Source organism: Euprymna scolopes, chromosome 2, assembly GCF_053919585.1.
Source record: "Euprymna scolopes isolate OS-2025 chromosome 2, ASM5391958v1, whole genome shotgun sequence".
NCBI lineage: Eukaryota > Metazoa > Mollusca > Cephalopoda > Sepiida > Sepiolidae > Euprymna > Euprymna scolopes.
The window spans coordinates 122,125,819-122,134,688 of record NC_136483.1 but is presented as its reverse complement, the minus strand read 5'-3'; the positions used below and the strand labels follow the sequence as shown (position 1 = coordinate 122,134,688).

The 8,870-nt window shown below is 29.9% G+C and overlaps 1 protein-coding gene across 1 annotated transcript in view; it reads left to right on the top strand.

Moving 5' to 3' along the window:
* Positions 1 to 278: 278 nt before the first annotated feature.
* The window catches only part of LOC145295838 (sodium-dependent multivitamin transporter-like), a 248,072-nt gene continuing 239,480 nt past the window's right edge, over positions 279 to 8,870 (top strand). The window contains exon 1 of the mRNA XM_080141552.1: positions 279 to 411. The gene's annotated coding sequence lies outside the window, so the exon portion shown is untranslated. The remainder of the gene's footprint in view (positions 412 to 8,870) is intronic.

Below are 8,870 nucleotides of genomic sequence, written 5' to 3'. Positions count from 1 at the left end.
ATAAATAAAAGAAAAAGAAAGAAAAGGGAGAGAAAAGAAAGAAAATGATATTAGACAAATGATATTCTAAGAATGAAAGATGCTAAAAAAATATAGTAAAAGAAAAAAAAGAAAGCAATTAAAAAAATCAAATGAACGAAAGAAAAAAAACAATGTCAATAAAACTACACGCACAAAAAAAAAAAAAAAAAAAAAAAAAACAATAATAGACAATCTCCTCCTCTTCCTACGTTTACACAACGCGCATAAAAACTTACCAAACGGCAATTGAAGAAGAAGAAAAAACAAGTCGGTGCGTTTATGAACCCACCGTATACACTCCTACTCCTACAATCACCACCACTTTTGCTATATAAAACGCTCACAAACATTTATCTTTTTTAATCTCTTTTTCTTTCAGTCCGGAGTGATGTAAGTTTTTTTTTTTTTTATCTCTCTCTTTTTTTTTTATTGAATTATGGAAAACATTTTAATGTAATTCGTTTGTTATTTGGTTGATTCGTTACTTCCCTTTCGATATCAGTTTATTTTCATTTTTATTTTATATTGCCTTTCTACCTACTCTGTTATGAATAGCTAATTATTTTCATCGCTTTGTTTTTGTTTGTTAAATGTGTATTTTTTGTTTTTGTTTGTTAAATGTGTATTTTTTGTTTTTGTTTGTTAAATGTGTATTTTTCCTCGTTACTTTACAATACAACCTTTACTAGACTACCTGGCATTTGTGCTCTTCTGACGAGACTCGAGGAGGTTAGCTGGAGGGGGGAGTAAGTGTTTTAATTACTGCCCCCTCTTGCGGGGAGTTGGATTTCCAAAATGACCGAAACTTGTGCGTAACTTTACCGCTTCTTAGATACAAACTTCTAGACAACCATAGATCGAATGTCTTTTCATTTATGAACAAGCTCAAAAAACTGGATGACAACATATCTATTGCGGCATTTTGCTACATGTACCACATACACACACACAGACACACACACACACACATAGTTCATATTTTAATTATTATAGTAAAAAAATAATTATATATATATATATATATATATATATATATATATAAATTTATTTATACAAAAATTGATGGCTACATATGTCATATGTGCAATGTGCATACATATAGCCATCAATGTTTGTATAAATAAATTTAATGTACGTGCTCTGTTCACTCATTGAGCACTCTTTGGTAGACACGTTGTTTCTTTAGATGTACTTCTAGGAAACTAAACTCTACTGCAATAATATATATATATATATATATATATATATATATATATATATATATATATTTATATATATATATATATATATATTTATATATATATATATATTTATATATATATATATATATATTTATATATATATATATATATATATATATATATATATTTATATATATATATATATATATATATATATTACCGAAATCGATGAAATCGCCCCGTGTTAAATAAATCGATTTATTGCCTGCTCATGTATGGAATTCATTGCGGTGCACCGGAAAGAAGATTCACATGCCTACTGTTGTGACTTAGTCCAAAATACAGTGTAGTCTACATTGCATTGTAGAGAACCTACTGTTGATTTCAGAAAATTATTTTTATATAAAAATAATTTTCTGAAATCAACAGCGTGCATTTAAAGTTCAAAATGTAAAAGTCAAATATCATGCTTCAATTGTGCTCTAAACATAAACATTCATTTCGAAGAACCTACTGTTGATTCTAGATACCTGGGCTTACTGCTTGTGCAGTGATAATGGCTTGAATTTAAGTTTAAAATGAAAAAGTCAAGTATCATAATGCAACTGTGCTTTAAACACAAACAATCGTTTCAAACGCGTCCCTCTTATATCAAAGAACTTACTGTTTATTTTATATTTCGGGCCTTTGAGACTGTGTGGTAATAAAACTTCTCAAAAGCACTCGTGATGTTAGGCTGTGTAAGGTGTTAACTTTGGTCCAAATCGCCTGTTCCTTATTTTATCAGATTATTTTGATTATCGATACCTATTGAAAATATTTCCATACAAAACATTTCTAAAAACACTGCCAGACACATTAAGTACCTACCTGGGAAAATTTATAAAATTCAAGCAAACCGTTTTCGAGTCCATAGGAAACAAGCTCGCTCTCTCTCTCTCTCTCTCTCTCTCTCTCTCTCTCTCTCTCTCTCTCTCTCTCTCTCTCTCTCTCACACACAGAGTTTCTTTTATATAATAGATAGATAGAAATATTACTAATATATATATTTTATTTACGATAATCATAGTCGAAATGCATTAAACTATGTTTACAGAAAACCATGTAAAATCATTACATAGTTGTACCTATTTACTATGCCTCCCCACGGGACAGACACCAGGGTCGTTTTTTAACGTGGAGAAAAAGTACAAAAATAAAAAATTGTCTCAGTCGTGAAGGACTGATCCCCCACCGGTAGTTCCTAGATGTAAATCCATTGTAACTCGGACATTTGTTACCGTTACAGAGATAAAAAAAAAAAAAAAATGCAACAAATAAATATCACCAAGGGAAAGACTCTTCTACTTATCTGGATAAGTTTATTTGTGTTTAAACTTATTTTAAAGCGTGTTTTCAATTTTTTTTTTTAACTTAGTGTTCACTCTGTTGAGCATAAAAACCGCCGTAAGAGTGATTTATCAAGATAACCGCTCAAATTCGAAAATTAAACAAACGCTAGCAGAATAATCGAGCGAAAATGTTATTTATAGTAGTATTTTGTTTTATTTTGGATATTTAAGCGATTAGGCATGATTAAAAAAATTAAAATGATCTACTCGAAATTTTATTTTATTTTTTCCCGTCACGTAATTATCTAAACAAAAGTAGAATGTAGGGGGGGGGGGCTAATTTAGTTAAAAGTGGTAATTTATTATTATCTATATATTAATACGATAGCGTGTGCGTTCTTTTGTGTGTCACGACTGTCACGTTTATATTCGAGTCGTTTAATTGTTATGTACTTCTATATCTTGTCATGAATAATTTTACCAAGAATCCTTCATAAGTTTTTGCTTCGGTTTCGAAGTCATCTATTTTTTTATAAATAATTTTATAAAGAATTCATAAGTTTTGGTTTCGGTTTCGATTATGGCTGACGAAACTCAAGTTATATACACACACGCACGCACACACGCACGTACACACGCACGCGCGCGCGCACACACACACACACACACACACACATATATATATGCATGTATATATATGTATGTATATATGTATATATATATGCATATGTGTGTATATATATGTATATGTACATATATATATGTATATTTATATATATATATGTATGTATGTATATATAATTTAAAAGGGGTTAGAACAATAGTCTAAAGAGCAGAGTGTATTTTAATGTGATAGCAAAATTACTAATTTAATTAAAATAAAAGAAAAGAGCAGTGTTCGTTGTAATTCAGATATATAATAAGCTCGATAGGCAAATATCCTAGAACTACTTTAATATTTAGTAATGCGATTGAAAATTTAAAATTCAAATTAGAATTAAAAATTAAAAATCTGTTTCATAAGAAGGAACAACAACAAAGTCAATAATTTGTAAGATCGTTTCGGAAACGATGTTTTTATTGTGATAGACATTAAGCCATGGATAATAACTTTGACATATACTTTTTTTTAAACAAAATCTCCTCATCAGCAAAAGTATTGGGTGGGTTTTTTTTTTATATATGTTAAAGACACCATAAATAAACCTAGCAATTTTTAAGTAAGGCAGATGTATCTTTTAATTGTTCGCGGACAATTAAAGGATACATCTGCCTTACTAAAAATTAAAAAACTATATGTCAAAATTATTGTCCGTGGTTTAATGTCTATCACAATAAAAACATCGTTTCCGAAACGATCGTACAAATTATTAACTTTGTTGTTGTTCCTTCTTATGAAAACGATTTTTAATTTTTAATTCTAATTTGAATTTTAAATTATAAATCACATTACTATATATATATACTAGCATGGGTGCCCGGCGTTGCCCGGGTGTTTGGAGGTGTATGCTGAGCAAAAAAAAAAGGGGGTAATTTTTTAAACTTTGACCCCTATTATGACCCCTGAAAATTTATTGTTTTGGGCTCAAATCAAGTTATTAAGTTAGATCCATGTCCACGGAAGCTATATCTAAAATTTAAAGTGTGTAGACCCAAAATTGTCGGAGAAGTTTGGTAGAGTTCTCAAAGCTCAAATCGTTGAACTTTGACCCCTTAATCGCCAAATTTCTGGCTAAAAACCGATCACATAAATTTTTCCAAATCTCAGTACCCTGTATATCAAATTTCGAGTCTGTAGACTAAAAATTGACAGAGTTATTTCGTAGGGAAATGTACACAGACACACACACACACACACACACTTTTATAGATATATAGATTTAAAATTTGAGTCTGACAGAATGACAAAATTATATTGCAAACCGATATATTAAACAAACGAACTTCAAAGAGACAAATGAACACATAAGTAAAAACAATTTGTATTAGAAAACATTTATTATTCCACGTCTTTTTTTTTACAGACCTGACGACTGAGGTTCGCTCTTAATAAAAATTGTTTTTTATAGTCTTAATTTTGACTTCCTTTTTCATAAAAAACTAAAAAAAAAATCAAGAAAGAAAAGAAATTTCATTTTATTTTTTCATTAATTTCTTTCTGTGCAAAGCAATTCTTTCAAACTTACTCTGTCTCCAAAATGTTTTTATTTTATTCCCCTCCCCCTTCATTCATTTTCCTCCGCATCCTGGCAAGATCACTGTACACATAGATTCGAAAAAATAGTCAAAAACAAATATATAAATAAATGTTATCAAAGGCAAGATAAGTTACTTTTCTACCTAACTGGATATCTTTTTTGTGTTTTTATTCAATGTAATATATTTATTCAGCTCGAAAAACATACAGTGTTTACCGATGTGTTGGAAAATTCAAGATGGCGTCTCACACCCTCTTTAACACCGTAAGTTTGGGAAAAGGTGTTATAAATAAAAAAACTATACAAAATACTATTAAAAACCCGCCGAATATATGTCAGCCTATGTCACGGTAACATATATTGAGCGAGTTTTTAACAGTATTTTAACAGGGCACATCGTAAAAACTGACCCATTAATTTTCCTGAAGTAAAAACTATATCGTTTTTAAACTTTTAAAACTGTACATTATAAAAAGAAAACTGTTCGAGTGATTTCTTTTTTTTTTTACATGGGTGTCATCACTTATCAAGGCCCAGAGGCCACTCAAGGATAAGGGTTAATAGGTATACATTAGTCATTGTGATTTTAGCATAGTAAACAGTGGGAATTTTGTAACTTGGATTACTTGAAAAAGAAAACTGTTCGAATGATTGAAAATGAAAACAAAATAACAATGTAAATATAAGAAAAAAACAAAAACAAACGAAGTTTCCGTTTCAGGAACCCGAGTTTAATTTTATGTCGTAATCATTCAACTCGTTAGCGGTTTTATTCAGCGATTAGGGATAACCATACGACATATCTAATTACCAAAGCGATTTTTTTTAAATTTTTTTTTTTTATTAAAACTAAACCTGTTTAGTTTTAATGAACCAATTTTTTTAAAGCCAACACTTTAGTTATTTTGAGAGCGTGCAACTGCACCCGAAAGGTTGATTAGGAAACTCCAAATCCTTTTATGACTCGGAAAAAAAAGGGCTTTTTATCGGCTTAAATGATAAACTAATGTTAAATATTAGTATTTGCCATCGATTCTGAAATAAAATGAAATCCTGACATTGTGATCATTTTTGCAGGTGTTATGTGCCAAATATTGAAATAAGAATGTTTAAATTCAATTATTGTAATTTAAGTCTTTAATTTTAAAGTCGATTTTATTTATAAAATATCTTTTTAGAAATCAATCTCAAAAACAATCTGAACAATAAATCTCTTTTGTTATGGCTAAGTTTTTGTCAAGGGTAGAAATTATAATAGACAAGTATTCATCCATGATGACATTTTACCGATTTCCTGGTTTACAGGTATTCTTGCTAAATTTCTTCGAAAGAATTGACATAAACAATACTTCAACTAAATACGTATATTTCATGCAATAATGACTTTTATTTCTTCTGACTTTTCCTAAACTAAACATAAAACATCGGTTAGGGTTAGTTTAACATTCTGTAAAAGTACCTTCCGTTTTTTTTTTTTTGTTTTTTTTTTTTGTACTTCTGCAGAGAAGGTAAAAACCCGATAAAAACTGGATATATTTTTCGTGTTTTTATTCAATTTAACATGTTTATTCAGCTCGAAAAGAATACAGTGTTTACCGATGTGTTGGAAAATTCAAGATGGCGTCTCACACATTCTTTAACACCGTAAGTTTGGGAAAAGGTGTTATAAATAAAAAACTATACAAAATACTATTAAAAACCCGCCGAATATATGTCAACCTATGTCACGGTAACATATATTAAGCGAGTTTTTAACAGTATTTTAACCGGTTTTTTATTTATTACACCTTTTTCCAAACTTACCGTGTTAAAGAGAGAATCGGCCGCCATCTTGAATTTTCCAATACATCGGTAAACACTGTATGCTTTTCGAGCTGAATAAACATGTTAAATTGAATAAAAACACGAAAAATTTGCTTTTGATAACATTTATTTGTTATATATTTGTTTTTTTGCAACTTATTCGAATCTATGTGTACAGTAATACAAACCCGAAATGAATTTAAGATCACGAGTGAAATGAGAAAAACAAGTCAGCGGGTTTGGTTGCCATAACAACGTGACGGTAGTGAACGTGTGTGTGTGCGTGTGTGCGCGTATTTCGTGTAGTTTAGTTTCGTATAATAGTTTCGTATTTTTTTAATTTGTAAATAACAAGTTATTAAAAAATTAAACCCTTCCAAGATGGACAATAAATAAAGCCATAATATTTTATGGTAAAGGTAAGAGCGTAGAAACGATTGTTTTTTAGGAGATGTGATTATTGGATTAACCAATCAGAAATCGTCTGTGGCACACACACATCTCTGTTTTTATAGATATATAGAAGATAGATATAGATATAGATATAGATAGATAGAAGATAGAAGATAGATTAAATGTTAAATAGATTTTGTAAATAGTACAGTTGAAATGATTACAATATTTCCAATATGTAATAAGGTCGAGGTAATTAGTTAAAGAGATTTAATATAATGTGATATGCAAATGAGCATAAGTCATTCGATATGGGGGTGGTTTGTAGAATAGTATATAAAGAAATTAGGCATAGATTCTTATGTCTCCTATAACAGAAACATCCTAAAATGGGTTCTAATGTTTCTCTACCAGGAGAGATCTACCCTCTTACCTCCTTTATATTTCGTTGATGGTGGAGAGCTGTACACACAGACAGAAACACACGAACCCTATTACTTTATAAATATATATATATATATATATATATATATATATATATATATATATATTTGTCATATGTTTTTATTTCGGTTTCGATTGAAGCTAATGCATCCAAGTCATATGGATATATTTTTTTTATTTTTGAAATCGCAACTTTATAACATATAAAAATATAAAAATGAACGAGTCCCGCGTGGAATTTCCACAGGTCCCGCTAGTTATTATTATTATTATTATTATTAGTAGTAGTAGTAGTAGTAGTAGTAGTAGTAGTAGTAGTCGCAAATCAATCTAATAACCGACCATTGCGAGAAAAATAATTAATAGAGAGGTTAGAGCGTAGTTTACAGATAGCCCTCCGAATGTTAAGAATGGTTTTCTTAAGAGTAACATTATTAAATAGAAACCCATTTTTAACAGGAGACGAACTTTGTTAACTAATCTATCCCTACACTCTTTTTGTCTTTTGTATATAAATCGTTGATTCTTTTAAATCGTTTGTGAAAATTTCAAATGGCATTAACAATGAACAAAAGAATTTTGTCTCATTATTTTCAATCAATTACAAAAAAAAAAAAACACTTGAAATAATTATTTAGAAAGATCTCTCTTGTAATATACGCCACCCTTCCAAAGCATGTGCAGGTATTACACGGAGCTAGGGGGGTGGGGCTTACAGACATTTGGACATTTTTATAAAACATCAAATCTCTAATTAAACGTTTAAATATATTTTTAAAATCGGAATCGGTAGTCTCAGAATCGGGAATTTAGAACAGAATCGGTAATTATATCGGAATCGGGAAAAATTTTGGAATCATCCCATCACTAATATATATATATATATATATATATATATATATATATATATCCTGTAATGATCCGCTTCCTGTTGATTTTGCGGTGGGATTTTAGTTCTGTGCAGTGTTGGTTGCCCTCTTTCTCAGGGCTTGCCTTCTCTTTTTGAGAAGGGGTTGGTAAAGGCGCCCTCATCGGGGAATGCCAACGGGACTGCCCAGGCAGTTTCTGTAGGTCAGTGCTCCTTATCGGGGGCGCTGAATTCACAATTCCACTTTCCAACTCTGGTGTCTAAGTTCTTGCAGTTGAAGAGAACTAAAAACCCTTCCCAGAGCAATAATTTAAATAAATATTATGGAAAATAGCGCGGCAAAATATGAATGGCTCTCATTTTTTTTTTTTTCATCAACTATTCCATGCAAAGATCGATGAGAACTTTCAAATTTGTTAAAATAACTTTTAGAATTTAGTAATCAAAGAAAAAATGGAATTTTTATTTGAGTAATACATTAATTACATATAAAATAAATATTTTCTTAAATGCTTAAAAGAAACAAAATGAAATTGAATAATCACAGAGAATTTTAAAACGAGAAATTACTTGATACGTTCATTTATTGAAAAGTTTTGTTAAAAAAAGGAAAGCCCCTCCCCAGAAATAC